The sequence below is a fragment of the Pelobates fuscus genome, chromosome 7 (genome assembly GCF_036172605.1).
Source record: "Pelobates fuscus isolate aPelFus1 chromosome 7, aPelFus1.pri, whole genome shotgun sequence".
Lineage (NCBI taxonomy): Eukaryota > Metazoa > Chordata > Amphibia > Anura > Pelobatidae > Pelobates > Pelobates fuscus.
The window spans coordinates 44,785,029-44,803,648 of NC_086323.1; the positions used below are offsets into that span (position 1 = coordinate 44,785,029).

At 44.9% G+C, this 18,620-nt stretch overlaps 1 non-coding gene across 1 annotated transcript; it reads left to right on the forward strand.

Annotated features, from left to right (window-relative positions):
* Nucleotides 1–293: 293 nt before the first annotated feature.
* On the forward strand, nucleotides 294–438 carry LOC134570030 (small Cajal body-specific RNA 11). Its single transcript, XR_010084683.1, has one exon. It is a non-coding gene; the product is annotated as a small Cajal body-specific RNA 11 (non-coding RNA).
* The last annotated feature ends 18,182 nt before the right edge of the window (nucleotides 439–18,620 follow it).

Genomic DNA, 18,620 nt, shown 5'->3' on the forward strand with positions numbered 1-18,620 from the left:
GTCCCCCCCCACCATTCTTATCTAGGTCCCCCACCCACCGCTCAGGGTTGGGGGCCGGGGGGAGGACAGTAGGTCCCCCGCCCCTCTCTTTATTTAGGGCCCCCACCCACCGCTCAGGGGTGGGGGCCAGGGGGGGAGGACAGTAGGTCCCCACCCTTATTGTTTTTTTAGGGCCCCCACCCACCGCTCAGGGGTGGGGGCCGTGGGGGAGGACGGTAGGTCCCCCAAACACCATTCTTATCTAGGGCCCCCACCCACCGCTCAGGGGTGGGGGCCAGGGGGAGGACAGTAGGTTCCCCCCCTCTCTTTATTTAGGGCCCCCACCCACCAATCAGGGGTGGGGGCCAGTGGGGGAGGACAGTAGGTCCCCCTTATTGTTTTTTAGGGCCCCCACCCCTGAGCGGCGGGTGGGGGCCCTAAAAAACAATAAGGGGGGGGGCCTACTGTCCTCCCCCACTGGCCCCCACCCCTGAGTGGTGGGTGGGGGCCCTAAATAAAGAGAGGGGGGGAACTCAGGAGTGGGGGCCAGGGGGAGGACACTAGGTCCCCCCTCTCTTTATTTAGGGCCCCCACCCACCGCCCAGGGGTGGGGGCCTGGGGGGGAGGACAGTAGGTCCCCCCCTCATTATCTTCATGGCCCCCACCCGCCGCTCAGGGGTGGGGGCCTGGGGGGGAGGACAGAAGGTGTCCCCCCCTCATTATCTTCATGGCCCCCACCTGCCACTCAGGGTGGGGGAGGGGGGGAGGACAATAGGTCCGCCCCCCCTTATTGTAATTTATGTATTTTTTTTTTACAGTGAGCAGCCACATAGCGCGTAGGGGCATTCGGGAGATTTTAATCTCCCTTGTGCTATTATGGGGGTCATATTGACCCCCATAGAGTTAAAGGGGGACCTGGGGGGCTTATGAAGTGGTGGGGAGCACTGCTCCCTGCCGCTTCTATCTGTACATATTACAAGGAGGGAGCTGCACGCCGGTAGCTCCCTCCTTGTAATAAACCGAACGAGCAAACGAACACTGATAAACAGTGTCAGTTTGTTCGTCTGATTTTTTCTATTCATTCATTTGTCTGTCTGATGAATGAATGAATAGATGAAATTCCCGTTCGCATGTCCAGGTGTTTCACTGGGCATGTGCGGGAATCTCAGCGCTATCTAGTGTGGGCAGATGACGTGTCCCACAGGGACTTCACCTACCCACACAAAGATGGCGGCGCCCTGAATATAGATGGGGCAGAAAATGAAGATTAAAAAAGAGGTAATCTGGGGGGCTTAGGGGTATTTCGGGGTGACTAGGGGGTCAATTGAATGTAGTGGAGGCGGGTTAAAAAAAGACGGATTCGGCATGACATTGCCGCTTTAAGTCTAACAGCTTTATAGTCTGCAACTATCCACACTTTTACCTAAGACTGGACAGCTGCACACCGATAGGTATATTTTCAGATGTATTCACAAGCGGACTTTGCTACTATCAATTGGATACTTTTATCCTACATCCACTAGCTGTATTTGTTACACAGTCACTTTGTGAGATAGTTGTTACAGACTGCTTAAAGTTAAATATTGGCAAGCCGGTGCACTAACACCATGGCTGATTAATGTCAGTAAATAATCTGGCAATTTATGGGGACATCAAACGGTCAGGAATTTAGGTTATTCTACCGAAACTTTATAGTCTGCTGTGAATTTAGCAGACCGATATCAGTCATAAATCTGTAGAATGTGGTTCCTCGTTTTTTCAAAAATCTTTTTGCTTGGAACAATGTGTATTTCACACACTAAACATGTAAACAACGTGGTCTATTATTAAACTACCACACTATAGCCCTGTTCTTAGTGGTTCATTTTTGTCCACTCTAGTTACATTGAAGTACTTGCACCTAGAATTGTATTCCAGCTGTACCTGTCAGTATAAAACGTTAGATAGTATTGACAAATCCTGTTACTAGACGATTTCTGGACATTACAATTCACATAATTTAGATTTTATGTTATTCACTTTTATTTATTTTATTTATTTAGTGTTTGTGTGACAGTGTGTATCTTCAATTGCCCCCATATGAAAGTTTTTTTTTTAGTTATTAGATTAAAAGTGACGTTTTATCTTATACATTAAAGTATCCAGCATACCATCTAAGTGATTCCCTGTTTTTTTAATTATTTAGCACTGCTACCTCCAATTTTTCCTTTTTTCTATTCTACTTTAAACAGGGGTTATCCCCCACAGAGGTCCCAGTCAGTTAAGGCTCCTTTCTTCTTTTTTTTTTTATTTTCTTTGTCTAAATCAAGGAGGAACATGATAAAGAGGTTTTTTTTTTTTTTTTATTATTTATTTTTCAGTGCCGGTTCAATAATACAGACTTTGAGTATGCCACAACAGCAATCGTACATAATGTTTCAACAATCAACGCATTCTGCCGTTGGGGCTAAGATTAGTTGTGCACATTTTTTTATATATGGCTAAGTAGTCACGATGTGGTCACCAATACCAGTGTTGACTATGTGTGTCATATCTAGTGTGAAATTAGGGTGTTGCATCGATGGTGAGATGGTTCTGGTATGGGGGTTGCGCTGTGAAACCTCCTGCCCCTTTTAGTCGTGTTGTTGCATAAGCGTGTATACTAGGGTAGGGACTAGGGGTTTGAGTATCGTCTATGTGTGGATGGTCTATAACCCAAGGTATTTGTGCCCGAGCCGTGTTGAGACAGGCTTCTCGAAGATTGTAGTGGAGGTTTATGTGAGTGAAAGATTGGGCCATTCAGGTCAGCATGTGTTCCAGCGGTTGCTACGCCTCTTAACCCTGAGACATTAGGGGGGGGGGGAGGTTTAGGGGCAGTCTGCCGCCGTGTTGCCTTAACCCCTTAAGGACACATGACGTGTGTGACACGTCATGATTCCATTTTATTCCAGAAGTATGGTCCTTAAGGGGTTAAAGGCACAGGGTCAAGTACGACCTGACGTTGTAAGAGTTAAGGATCTGATTGTAAACAGGTTATACATAACTTGGTATAGTACGTTAGACAGGAGCCTAAAGCATATAAAACTTAAAGAACAATAATAAGAACTGGAGGTCTTTGTTTGAACAGTCCAGGTTTCAGGGAACGGGTTCTGGGTGCGGGTTGTCCTCCCCGATACCGTTGTTGGAAAGTCCCAGTGTGTTCAGCAAGGCCGGTCCTTCTTCCTCGTTTGTGATTTTATAGTGTTGTTCGCCTTTGGTCACCCACAGCGTTCTGGGGGTTGCCCATCTGTACATCAAACCCGCTGTTCGCAGGGTGGTGGTTATGGACTGCATACTCTTGCGCCATGCTAGTGTGTCTCTGCATAAGTCCTGAAAGAACGTGATTTTATGAGTTTCAAAGTCATATGGCGTTTTCCCTTTTATGGCTGTTATTAGGGCTATTTTATCTGTTACGGTTTGGCATCGTAGGATTATGTCACGTGAGGCCGACTTGGGTGCCTTTTGGGGTTTAGCAATGCGATATACGCCGTCAAACGTAAAATGCTTTGCCTGCTTGTTGGGAATGAGTGAGGCCACCAAGCGTCTTACAAAATGGGGTAATTCTTCCAATGGTACTGACTCCTGGACCCCCCTGATCTTTAAATTTTTCCTCCTACCCCTATCGTCAAGGATGTTTACTTGCCTGGCGACAGAAGCTTGTGTTGTTTGCAGCTGGGCAACCGTGTCTTTCAGTGAGTTCAGGGCTTGGCTCAGGTCTTTCACTTCTTGTACCATGGCCTGTGTTCGGGCCGACACCGTCTGTACTTCTGCTGCCAGCCCTTTCAGGTCAGCTTGCCACATTATTTGCAGGTTACTTTGGAGTCCCATTAACATGGTCTGGATGTCCAGTTTTGTCGCTGGGGTTATTCCATTAGTGGCTTGTGCATTCGAGGTGCCTGCAGTGGTCTCAGCTGTGCTGTATACTGAGTCCTCATCGTCAGACCTCTTAGGTGAGGTTGCCGTGGGAGCCTGGGCCTGTGCGGGTGGAGGGTGCTGCAGCATGCTGCCGATGTCCCTGTTAGGTGTGGGGGTACTTGCGGTCGGCTTGTTGGACCTCCGTCCCATATCTGCAGTTGCGTGGGAGTCTGCCTCTATTAACTGCGGGCTTTGTTCCAGCCACATTGTCAGCTCCCTGGTGAGGTATTGGTCGCGTGTGCGATAGGCCCCTTGCTCCGGCGTTTCGTGCCCGATGACTGGAAAAAAGGCATCTGCGTGTTCAGCAGGGTGCCTGGAAGCTGTGCCCGTCGTTGGTTCAGGTCGATGGGTTGCGGGTGTGCCCTTTTTTGGGAGCTTTTGCGCCAGCCGTGCTGAGCGTTCGGAAATGGCGACTGCCTCGGTGCGCCGTTGGCTCCGCCCCCCCCCATGATAAAGAGTTCAGGGTGTTGCCTTGGCCTCCAAATTACTCAAATCTCAATCCGACTGTGCATCTGTGGGATGCGCTGGAACAACAAATCCGATCCATTCAGGCCCAACCTCACAACTTGCAGGACTTAGAGAATCTGCTGCTAATGTCTTGATGCCAGATACCACAGGACACATTCAGAGGTCTTGTGAAGTCCATGCCTCAACACATCATAGCTGTTTTGCAGAGCACGAGGGGCACCTTCGAGATATTAGGCAGATGGTTTTAATGTTATGGTTGATCACTGTAAATTTGTGTAGGTAATTATTCATGTGAACACACTCTTACAGACAATCACAAAAAACACACAGACACAAATAATTATTTTTAATTATGGACCCTCTTCTTCCCTGTGGTTCACATATGTCAGGGGCTGAGGAGGAAAGAATCCAGTCTATCACTGGTTTCTAGATGTGGGAGGAGAAGAAAAGCCATGCACTGGGAAGCAGTCTTCCCTCTCCATCAGCACGATTTAGAGCCATATGACCTCACAGCTACACATTCTATGTGCAAATTGTGCATCCTAAGCGCATGTTACTTAGAGAAAGTAATGTTGTGGCATTGAAGATACTGTGTGCTGGACAGACAACAATTAACTTTAACTCCAGGCCCACAGAAATGTTAGCGTTTTCGCCTGCCGGGCCATGTTCATTCCCAGTGGTATAGCCTGGCACCTACATACTGGTTATATTGCTTAGGAATAGAGTTGAGCGTACCGAACATTAGTTTTTTTGGACCCTGGACCCGAACACGGACATATCACTGTATGTTCGGGTTGGAGTTCGGAGTTCGGCGATTTAATGACGCATTTTGAAAGGCTGCAGGGCAGCCAATCAACAAACATTTGACTCGTGTGCCCTTAGAAGCCATCACAGCCATGCCTACTAATGGAATGGCTGTGATTGGCCAGTGCAGCAAGTGACCCAGCCTCTCTAGAAGCTGGTCCCTTAGTATTAGTAAATTATGCCAAATCACACTATACAGCGAGTAGGGGCATGTCTATTAAACAGTGAGCAGCTGTTCTTTGGAATTTTCCCATGCTGTGTAAAATGACACAGAGCACTCTGATTGGTTACTTAATCCACCAATCAGAGTGCTCTGTGCCATTTTACACAGCGTGGGAAAATTCCAAAGAACTTTCCCATGCTGTGTAAAATGACACAGAGCACCTGATTGGTGGATTTCAAGCCAACCGGAGTGCTGTGACAGGTACATGTAGAGACTTACCTGTCAGTCTCTTCATTTACTTGTCAGAGCACTCTGATTGGATAAGCCTTGCCCCGCCCTGCAGAGCTCAGCCTGCGCGGAGCCCTCCTTTGGTGAAGATGGATTTTTTATTTTTGCGCTCGTGTTTTTTTTTTTTTTTTTAAGTGCGTCGGTTATTATGGATTTTTATTTGGTCCTTTTTAGGGGTGAGAAAATAAGATTTTAGAAGAAAGAAGGCATATTGGTAAGTCTATTTTTTTTTTACATGTATTTAGACAAGGGACCCCCTCATTATTTTTAGGATGAGGGGGGTAGGCAGGGGTTAGTTTTTTTTGGGGGGGGAGGGGCGTGACTAGGGGTTTGGGGACCCCTAGTCACCTGGGGGAGGGGGATTTTTATTTATGGCCCCCACCCACCGCTCAGGGGTGGGGGCCAGGGGGGAGGACATTAGGTCCACCCCTTTTGTTATTTAGGGCCCCCATCCACCGCACAGGGGTGGGGACCAGGGGAGAGGACATTAGGTCCCCCCAATTTTTATTTATGGCCCCCACCCACCGCTCAGGAGTGGGGGCAGGGGGGAGGACATTAGGTCCTCCTCCCCAATTTTTATTTATGGCCCCCACCCACCGCTCAGGGGTGGGGGCTGGGGGGAGGACATTAGGTGTCCCCCCCCTTTATTGTTATTTAGGGCCCCCACCCATCGCACAGGGGTGGGGGCAATAGATTTTTTTTTATACAGTGAGCAGCCACTTTACTAGACACGCCCCTACTCGCGGTATAGCAAATAGAGGTTGAATTTACTACTACTAAGTAATCTTTACTTAGTATTAGTAAATGTGGCTGAAAGACCAATTTAGGTGACCAATTTAGGTCTTTCAGCCTTTTGGTAGATAGCTCCCTAATACCGTGTGAATTAGGGAGTTATCTACTAAGCGGCTGCTTATTTCATGTTATTTTGAAGTGATTTCCCTATCCACATTTTACTTCCTTTTGCAGCCCTCTAGCCCTTTCCAGGAGTTTTTTAAAGCCACTTTTGTGGCCAAAAGTTCGGGTCCCCATTGACTTCAATGGGGTTTGGATTCGGGGTCATGTTCGGGGTCAAGTTCGAGCCCGAACCCGGACTTTTTTTCAAAGTTTGGCCGAACTCGCCGGACCCGAACATCCAGGTGTCCGCTCAACTCTACTTAGGAAGTATGCTTGATAGGGGAGGACACTGAATGAAATGAGGCAAGTAGCTGCATTTTGACATTATATTTGCACATTATAAAAAGAAAATAAATAAACAAATGCCACACGCACCTGTGTGTTACCAATGTTCAGATCCTCTAGGACCCCGTCGTGATTACTTTATTGATTTCACATCTGGTGCATATTATTGTTGGTTTTATTTTATTATTTATGAAGCTCCAACATATTCTAAAGTGCTGTACAATAGGCAAAATTCACACAATGCTGCATGGGCAGCTTTGGTAAGTCCTGACCAACAGAGAAGAATTTATTACAGTTTTAAAACAAAAATAATTGTGAATTGGAAATCCTAGGGAAATTCCATTTAAAAAAGGCACAAATGTTACAATCTTACAAACACCTTTCTTATTAAAAATCGTAAAGGGATAATCAAACATGTTAATAAATAATTTTATTTCTATTTCATTAAATCCAAGAAACAGCACAGTGTTTCCAGGAGACATTATGAAATCGCTGTCTCTTCCTTTCCCGATGTCAGTATTTAAGCTATATATATATAGGTGAGATCCCAGGGTTACTGATTCCTGATATCTGACACCACTAAGTTATATTTTACACCCATTTAATTAGTCGCTAACCTATTTCTGAATAGAACACCCTTTCTTAAACTTTTATTGCATTTTAAACTTTTAAGCTTTAGCACAGCGTGCTTTTAAACTAATATTACATTTCTTTGAAGTTAAAGCAAAATGCAACTAAGTATTTTTTTATTTTATTTTTAAAATATTCGAGAAATATATATCCTTGGTATTTGAAATACTGAAACTCAATAAAATGTTTTTAAAAAAATAATATAATGACATCTTCATAACACATAAAGTTAGGCTGTCAGATGGGAGCATAAAGTTGTAAATCCGGTATTAAAATGATTCAGTAAAACGTAGATTTTTGAGAATCCAAAGTGAATTTCATATTTTAAAATAAAATAGTAAACTGGAAAAATTATCCAAGTCTGCTGTGTTTTCAGTTCAACTATTTTATCCTAAAATATGAACATTTATTTTGAATTTGGTTTAAATTTTGAACACTTCATGCTTAAAGGACCACTATAGTGCCTGGAAAACGCTAGTCTTTGGGTCCCCCCCACCCTAAGGGTCCCCCTCCTGCCGGGCTGAAGGGGAAGGAAGGGGTTAAACACTTACCTTTCTCCAGTGCCGGGCTCCCTCGGCGCTGGGGACTCTCCTCCCTCTTCCGACGTCATCCGCCGAATGCGCAGGCGCGCGCATTCAGCCAGTCCATAGGAAAGCATTTCTCAATGCTTTCCTATGGACGGCAGCGTCTTCTCACTGTGAAAATCACAGTGAGCAGCGCGGAAGCGCCTCTAGCGGCTGTCAATGAGACAGCCACTAGAGCAGTGATGGCGAACCTATGGCACGCGTGCCACAGGTGGCACGCCGAGCCCTCTCTGTGGGCACGCGGCCACAGGTCTGCCATCACTGCAGAATAGGCGCCTGCCTGCCCGAAACGGCAGGCGCTTATTCTGCTTCCGGGTCGGGAGGCAGGGGGAGGGATCTGTGTAGCAGCTCCCCTGTCCTCCCGCGCGATGCTGTGTGGAGCGTTGCCGAGCGTTACCATGGCAACGCTCCACACAGCATCGCGCGGGAGGACAGGGGGAGCTGCTACACAGATCCCTCCCCCTGCAGTACTTACCACCACCGGACCACCAGGGATGGCTGTGTCCCCCCCCCACACTTCATTGAAGGTAAGAAGGAGGGGGGTGGGATACTAACACACCACCCCTACCCCCCAGAAGTACCCTTACCCCCCCAGCAGCACCCTACCCACCACAGCACCACCCCTACCCCCCACAGCACCACCCCCACCCCCCACAGCACCACCCCACCCCCCCAGCAGCACCCTACCCCCCCAGCACCACCCTACCCCCCAGCACCACCCCTACCCACCACCCCTACCCCCCCAGCACCACCCCTACCCCCCAGCACCACCCCTACCCACCAAAGCACCACCCCACCCCCCCAGCAGCACCCCACCCCCCCAGCAGCACCCCACCCCCAGCACCACCCCCCCAGCAGCACCCCTACCCCCAGAAGTACCCCTACCCCCCAGAAAAACTCCTACCCCCCAGCAGTACCCCTACTCCCCCACAACAGTACCCCTACCCCCCACAGCACCCCTACCCCCCACACTCAGTATCCCTACCCCCCACACAGTACCCCTTACCCCCCACAGCACAGCACCCCTACCCCACACACAGCACAGCACCCGTCCCACACACACACACACAGCACCCCTCTCACACACACACAGCACCCCCCCAAACACACACACAGCACCCCCCCCACACACACCCAGCACCCCCCACACACACACACAGCACCCCACACACACACAGCACCCCCCCACACACACAGCACCCCCCCACACACACAGCACCCCCCCACACACACACAGCACCCCCCCACACACACACAGCACCCCCCCACACACACACACAGCACCCCCCACACACACACACAGCACCCCTCATACACACACACAGCACCCCTCATTTACACATACAACACCCACCCCCCACACACACGCACCCTCCCCCACACATAGCACCCCCCCCCACACGCACCCCCCCACACACACACGCACCCCACACACACTCGCACCCCCCCACACGCACACCCCCACACGCACACGCACCCCCCCACACACCCCCCCCCCCACACACACACACACACACGCACCCCCCCACACACACACACTCAATTGCCGTGTTGGCACTTTAAGGGAAAACGTTGGCATGTATTGCGGTTTGGGCACTCGGGCTCAAAAAGGTTCGCCATCACTGCACTAGAGGCTGCATTAACCCTAGTGTAAACAGCAGTTTCTCTGAAACTGCTATGATTAGAGCTGCAGGGTTAAAACTAATGGACCTGGCACCCAGACCACTTCATTGAGCTGAATTGGTCTGGGTGCCTATAGTGGTCCTTTAAGTGAATAAACCCCAATGGGTATGCTTTTATGTGTGTGTTTTGTATCTAAGTATGTAAATGTTTCAATCTATGTTTTTGCCTGGTTTTGAGTATCCATGTATAGCTTTGTGCATTATGGTACTCTCCTAATATGTAAAGCCTTGAAACATTTGTTAATAAGGTCCAAACGTTTAACAGCCCCAATAACATTACAGAGGACTCTGTTGAACTGTCTGGAGTCATCCACCTTAAAGGAACACTTCAAGCAGTGATCTGCAGTGGATATGGTGCCACTTCCCCATTCTAAGCAGCTTTTGTCAAAACCCACCAGAGGTGTACCTTGGTTAACTGACACCCCTCCCCCAATAGAAGTTTTAGAATGTAGAATTTTGTTTTATCGCCATGCTTTTTTTGTCTCTCTGCAAATCCCCTAGCAATACACACTTGCATATACTCACTTATCATTGTTAGTTAGATATTTAAAGGTCCTGCTTAAATGAGCTTACAATCTATGAGGATTTGGGGTAGGCAGATATATATTTCTGGTCTTGCCCAGGGACAGGTAAGGTACAAACATTTATATGCTCAAGTTATTATACGTATTCAAATTCATATACACACACACTCATATACAAACACTCATATTGTTTTAAACACATTTTAATTTTATATAGATCTTTTCCCTGGTGTCCAGTGGTATGCTGCTAGGACCAGTTAAACTAAAGTGGTTAAAGTACCTACAGTGTCCCTTTAAGGCCAGAGTAGCCACACTGAAAGTTGAGTCGACTTTCAAATATGACTATTTTGACCTTAAATTTGAAATTACCTTTGAATTCTCACCTTAGTGAATAACCCTGTAATCGATGTCCGAGATAGCATTTAAAGGAGCCCTATAGGGTCAGGAACAAAAAAATAGATATACCCTATAGTGTTAAAGCCACCATTTGAAAGCCCCCTTAGAAAGGGTTAAAAGTTACCTTTTCTCCAGCACTTGGTGGGTCCGCTGCTGTTGGCCCTGGTAACGATCCACCTTTTTCGCTGACATCAGAATTGATGTGCTCAGCCAATCCAATGCATTGGGTTCACTGAGATCGCCAAGGAGGTGGGGCCAAACACCGGCCAGGCCAATCAGCATCTCCTCATAAAGATGCATGGAATCAATGCATCTCTATGAGGAAAGTTCAGAGGCTTCCAGGAAGCACCTCTAGCAGCCATCTGAGGAGTGGCTTAGTGGAGTAATAACTAGGCTTTAATGTAAACACTGCATTTTATCTGAAAAGACAGCGTTTGCCTGAAAATGCCTGCAGGTACTGTCTATACTCACCAGAACAACTACAATGAGCTGTAGTTGTTCTGGTGACTATAGTGTCCCTTTAAGATCTGGCAATTCTTGGTCAATGTGTTGGTCATTGCAAATGAAGGGTTAATAACAGAAAATGATTTACACTAAAATACCCTTGCAGGGTGTGGCAGTAAATTCTATAGGCAGTTTCGGCGATATAAATAAAATCTGTTTGTGATTAAATTCAGGCTTCTGATTATAACGTTAAAACTGGATATACAGCTTCCAGTGGATTTATTGTTGTATTTATGTTTGGGTTGCAAATATCACTAATCTTTAGGTGAAGGGGGTGTCTGCTAATGCAGGTAAACAGTCGGCCAGTTGCTACTAGTTAATTTTAAACAAAAGTTCCACCCTTTTGAATTGTGAAGTTTTTTTTCCCCCTTTTCCTTATATGGTCAATATGGACAGCACTTCCTCCTGTGATGACATCACTGGTTTATATTGTTAGAAAACATAAAGAACCTCCCAGCAACAGTGTGACATCCGAAACCTTTGCCTCTCAAACATTGCAAAACACATCACACTTCTCAAGGAAAAGTGGGCAGCATTGCTGAGGGTTAATGTCCCTGAAACAATAAAGAAAAGAAAAAAAAAGATAGTTAAAAAAAAAAAAAAAGACTAAACATTGCAACAATAAACAGTAAAAACACAGCTTTCAGAATCATTGTTTGATAATGGCTCATATGTCATGCACACATTAACCTATTAACTGATTGATGACCGCAATAAATGCTAAGGGGGTTACTCTCTTAAATTGAGAACATTTAGAAAAAAAAATTTCCTACCCCTTTTTTTAATCTAAAGTTTGCAAGTTATGAAAAAAATAAAACCGTTTATCCTTGTTTACACCTACTGTCCTTAAAGGGTTAAAAGTAATTTTAATCTCAAGCAAAGATGAAATAATTATACAGTGGAATCACACATATTTTATAGGTATGTATGTAAGTATTATACTTGTAGAGTATTTTTTCTGTTGTTACATTTTTAATTTTAGGATTTTTATTATGTAAACATAGGCTGTTAACACTTTCTGTATATAAAATCAGAATACGTTTTATTTTGGGGGGGGGGGAGGGATTTAAAAGCACATGATCTCAGCCAATAGATAAAGTGAACATTTGTATAAAATTGATGTAGTTAATGCAGAATGAGGACTTCAACTTTAACCAGCTTTATTGAGGAGACCAGAATGGAGCTCGGAGGAGTCAGGTAACTATCAGACTGTTCAAATATAGTTTGAATACATACCTTGGGATAGTGGCAGGGAATATTTGTAACATTTACATGCTATTTCTTATGTGCTGGATTAATAAATATAATTAGTGATGTCCCGAATGGTTCGCTGGCGAATAGTTCCTGGCGAATATAGCGTGTTCGCGTTCGCCACGGCCGCCTCCTATTCATCATCATTGAGTAAACTTTGACCATGTACCTCACAGTCAGCAGACACATTCCAGCCAATCAGCAGCAGACCCTCCCCCCCAGACCCTCTCACGTCCTAGACAGCATACAATTTAGATTAATTCTGAAGCTGCATTCATTTTTATTTTTATTTTTTTGTATTATTATTATTATTTTTTGGTGTTTGTGTTTATTATACATTATCCTCCATAGCCAGTAACCTTTGTCTATTATACATTATCCCCCATAGCCAGTAACCTGTGTTTATTATACATTATCCCCCCATAGCCAGTAACCTGTGTTTATTATACATTATCCCCCCATAGCCAGTAACCTGGGTTTATTATACATTATCCCCCCATAGCCAGTAACCTGTGTTTATTATACATTATCCTCCCATAGCCAGTAACCTGTGTTTATTATACATTATCCCCCCCATAGCCAGTAACATGTGCTTTTATACATTATCTCCCCCATAGCCAGTAACCTGTGTTTATTATACATTATCCCTCCCATAGCCAGTAACCTGTGTTTATTATACATTATCCCTCCCATAGCCAGTAACCTGTGTTTATTATACATTATCCCCCCATAGCCAGTAACCTGTGTTTATTATACCTTATCTCCCCCATAGCCAGTAACCTGTGTTTATTATACATTATCCTCCCCATAGCCAGTAACCTTTGTCTATTATACATTATCCCCCATAGCCAGTAACCTGTGTTTATTATACATTATCCCCCCATAGCCAGTAACCTGTGTTTATTATACATTATCCCCCCATAGCCAGTAACCTGGGTTTATTATACATTATCCCCCCATAGCCAGTAACCTGTGTTTATTATACATTATCCTCCCATAGCCAGTAACCTGTGTTTATTATACATTATCCCCCCCATAGCCAGTAACATGTGCTTTTATACATTATCTCCCCCATAGCCAGTAACCTGTGTTTATTATACATTATCCCTCCCATAGCCAGTAACCTGTGTTTATTATACATTATCCCTCCCATAGCCAGTAACCTGTGTTTATTATACATTATCCCCCCATAGCCAGTAACCTGTGTTTATTATACCTTATCTCCCCCATAGCCAGTAACCTGTGTTTATTATACATTATCCTCCCCATAGCCAGTAACCTGTGTTTATTATACATTATCCCTCCCATAGCCAGTAACCTGTGTTTATTATACATTATCCCTCCCATAGCCAGTAACCTCTGTTTATTATACATTATCCCCCCCATAGCCAGTAACCTGTGTTTATTATACATTACCCCCCATAGTCATTTATCGTTGGACCTAGGCAGCATGATGTCTTAGGCCGGCCCAGAGAGTGAGTGAGTGAGTGAGTGAGTGAATTATATAATAATATATGTTCAGAAACATATTAGTAATATATGTAAATCGGGTTCATGCAAAGAGGGTGAAAATGTATTAAAGAAAAACACACTTATTGCATCAAATTTACAAAGCCACACTTTTAAAACCTTTCCTCATTTCTTTCTCGGGATGAGGAATATATCGGGTTGTAGACTGAGGATTTCCATCTGCCCAATCTTTTAATAATATGCACTGGAGTGTCAGTGTTGAAGGAGACTGAAGCTGCCCCTATTGTAAATGAAAGACCCGAGACATGGATACAACCCAATCTTAGGAGTAGTGTTCTGATGTAGAAGATGAATTTAGCCGTAGTCAGAGGGATTCAGTGAGAGTAGTGGTGAAATGTGTGTGGCATGACTGAGTGTGGGTAAGTAAGAGTCAAGTATTTTTTTTTTTAAATTCTTTATTTAGTTGTGCATTTAGAGTACAAGTAGGCAAGCAATGCCCCAACAGCAATTGCTAACGCAGCAGTCAACAATAGTAAACAGTAGATGGCATTCAAAAAACATAGCACATTTTATATTTTGAGTACATTATACAAGCCAAAGTTAGGTGAGCTCAATTGTGAAGCCCCTTGTGGGTGTGGTAAGAATGGGGATTCAGCTTGATGGTACCTACAGTGAAGTTATACCTCCTTCTTCTAGACTATGTATATGGCATTTTAGAGTTGGTTCCCCAGAAGGAGGGGGGGGGGAGGTTAGTAGTAGTTTGTAAGCGGCGGTGGTTACTCGACCGTGCGGTATGCAGGACGCCAGTTAACAAGTGTCAGTGCGTCCTCTCTATGTGTGTGCAAATTTCTCGCTTATGGTACAGCTTGGTTGATCGCCTAGAAGGCTATTAGGCTTTGCAAATGTAGTACCAGTTGCGCAATAGAAAAGGAAATGAAGAATAAAATAAGGAAAAGAAACGTAAATAAAGGAGAACAGCAATGCATTTAAAACGAAAACATTCTCTAACTGTGGTAGGCATGTTGTTTTAGAAATAGTGGAACACACAAGTCCCCTTGGGTGGTTCAGCTTCTGCTCTCTCAGGTGAGTGAGCCATTTGATGAGACTCCTCGTTGCCCTCTCGGGGTAAATTCCCGAATGGTGGCCGGGTTCAGCTGGGACAGTCCCGTTCCACTCGGCGGTGAGGCCTGCCAGATGCCCGTTGATTGTAGGTGTGCTTCCAGCTCCTTATATCCCTGTGCTCTATGGGTAGTCCCGTTTTGTGTAAACATGACAACTCGTGGTGTACCCCATCTATAGGGGATATCTTTGGCTCAAAGGTGTTGCAAGAGAGGCTGCAGCGATTTCCTGCGTGCTCCTGGTGAGGTCTGGGAAAACTGTAATGGAGGATCCCTCGAATGGAATGGGAGTTTTACCTCGCAGAGCCGTTAGGAGTGCGGCCTTGTCTGAGAGCGTTTGGAATCTGAGGATGAGGTCTGCCGTCGCTGTTGCCGGCGCTCTGGCCGGTTTAGTTAACCGGAACATACCATCCAGCTTCAGGGATTTTGCTTGCTTTGGTGGGAGCAAACCTCCGGTGAAGCGCCGCATAAAGTGGGGTAAGTCGGCGATGTCGACCGAGTCAGGTATCCCCCTGACTTTCAGATTGTACCGCCGCCTCTGATCCTCCATAGCGTCTAGCCTGTCTGATGTAGCTAGTTGCTGCCGTGCCAAGTCTGCCACTTGCTTTTCCACCTCAGATATCCTGGTGTCTTGGGTGGTAGAGTGGGCCTTCAGCTGGGAGATTTTAGATGTGGCCCCTGCTATGGCCTCTTTATATCCAGCCATATCAGTTGCTAGGTCTTTGCGGAGATCCGCCAGCATCTTTTTAATTTGGTCTGCAGTGACCGGGTCCCTGGCCCTCTGTGGTGCCATTTACGGTCTGGCATGGTCCCATAAGGTGGTCCCTCCAGGAGGTCTGGTGTGAAGTCCTCCGAGGAGTAGGAGGACCACGCGGCCTGCTGCAAGTTCCGCAGCATGTCTCTGATGTCTCTCCCTTGGGAGCTTCTGTCCGGTTTTGCCTTTTTCGTTTTGCGGCCCATAACTTGTCAGCCGGTTGTAGGCAAGGTTTGAGGGGTCTTTGAGCTTTGTGTTCCACCATAAAAGCTTTGTTAGGGTGAGTTAGAGCTGGAGCTCCGGGAGTTGCGACCCCAGAGTCAAGTATTTTAACTGGGCACTAGTTCTAGGTGGGATAAAGTGGTATAGCGGATGGATGAGTAGTTTGGTTCGTTTTAGAGGTTTGTAGAGAAAGTATATAGTGATCATGATTTTTAGCGATATCCAATATTTTTAAGGTGGTCCCAGTTCCACCACTCATATCTGGTGTCACAATAGCTTGCATTTAAAAAAAAACAAAAAACTTTTTTGACTGTAATATAATAGCAGTCAGTTTCCTTCACACGTGTGCGTTTCAGGGCCTGCCAGGGCACAGTGTCACACCAGTGCAACTCATATCTGTTGTAACAGTAGTGTACATAAAAAAAAAAAAAAACTAGAAATTTGACTGTGAAATAATAGCAGTCAGTTTCCTTCACACGTGTGCGTTTCAGGGCCTGCCAGGGCACAGTGTCACACCAGTGCAACTCATATCTGGTGTAACAGTAGTGTACATTTAAAAAAACAAAAAAATACAGGGGTCTTGTTGTCACCTTTCGGGGACCCTTGGTGTTGTACGTGGCTGGGTGGAGGAAGAGACCTTCAATGACATCATTGAGGACAAGGAACGGGACATGGCTAGCTTGGTATCCAACCTTGTGCAAATGGGGAGTTTGCGGTTGTGCAAATGGACTGTTTGCAGTTGTTTGTGGTGCGTTAAACGGGGAGTTTGGTCTGTCACCTGATCGATACAACATCATACCTGATGTTTTAAAGCACGTTATTCCAAACAATTTAGGAATGTTAGATGATTTATGCCCTTTATGGATTAAAACCAGACTCTGCATCAACTATGTAATTTTCCATGGGAGTTTTGCCATGGATTCCCCTCCGGTATGCCACAGTCCAGGTGTTAGTCCCCTTGAAACAACTTTTCCATCACTATTGTGGCCAGAAAGAGAGGAGAGGCTAAGCAAATAACCATGTAAAAATATGGAGCATGATATTAAATTGCCCTACTTTTTTAGGAATACATCTCTCAGTTATGCTTAGTATGCTTAGTGGTGTTGTTGACATCACCTATTGGCTTTGAATTAGTCTGTCAGATTATCTGTGGACTAAAATCGATTCCTGTGTATTGGCCTGTGTAGGTCTGCCATTGGGTCACAGCAATCGAAGGGTCAAGTCAGACTTCTGGCCACCATCTTGAAACTTCACCAGCCTCCATTTTATATATAATACAGGTGCAACTAACCTCACAGCTCCAGCATTGATCCAAATCACACAAAATGCCATCATTTATTGCCAAGCCATCAGGCACCTTGTGATTTATCCTGATTGTGATGAAAGTGATATACCTCAATACATGTTGACTTGTGACTCATGAAAACAAAAAGGCTACAAAACAAGTGTGATTTATTTATTATTTTTTAAATATAATCGTACTGCAAACATAACGTGCAGAGCTGCAATAATACAGAAGAAAGCCACAACAAGGGCCCTTTTTGTAGTAACTTATAACCCTGTGCTATTAAAGATTTCTACAAACCGATAAAAGCTCTAGAAACACTGCTTTCAGGGGATCCAACACCTAAAGGAATAATTCCACCCCCCTTCCCCTCCACCACCCCAATATTGGAATTCAAACAACCACCCAATCTAGGGCACAATCTTTTCTGTGAGAGACTGACACAAGAAAAAGGCACACTAAACGGTACTGAATCGTGTAACAAACACTCTCTGCAAACGGTATCAGCATATATGTACCAGTAGCATAACCAAGCTTAATCTCAAAACATACAAACAACATCAAGGATTCATGCACATCTGCAAATGTGGTGTACATGCTGCAATGCACAGCATGCCACAAAGGATGCTACACTGGGGAAACCTCACGCAAGTTACATCTAAGGATGAACCTACATAGACATTCAGTCTTTAACCACAAAGGAAATAAATATCGCAACTCCAGTCGTACACCATTTCACCCGAGCTAATCACACCATCCAAAACCTAAAAAACTTCAAAAGCACTCAGGAACAAAAAACATGAGCAATGAAAATGGTAACATATTTTGATACTATAAACATAGGACTAAAGACAGATTCTGGATTTTTATAACACTTTCAAAATTGTATATACTTTACTCTTATATCAATCATAATATTACTATCAAAACTGAAATCAGTTGGTGTAGATTAAAAATTGCGTTCTTGATAGAACACTGGTTTAAATGTAGAGTTCAGAGAGTAGATCTAAATAGAAAAATATCAAATTGGGCAACAGTGGTAAATGGGGTGCCTCCGGTTTCTGTCCTGGGTCCACTTCTCTTTAATCTGTTTAAAAACGATATTGAAGTGGGCATTGAAAGTCACGTGTTGGTGTTTGCAGATGACAGAAAGGTAATACAGTCTGGACATGATATAATTTCTCTACAGAGCGATTTGGATAAATTGGGGGACAGGGCAGGCAGATGAGATTCAATACAGGTTAATGCAAATCATGTATTTTAAAATAAGGAACCCACAAGCCAATTGCAAATGAAATAGGGTTGAGTTTAGGATGATAACATTAAATGAAAAGGCGTTGTGAACAATTATAGGTGTTTTCATGTATAAAAAGGGGTTATGATTTA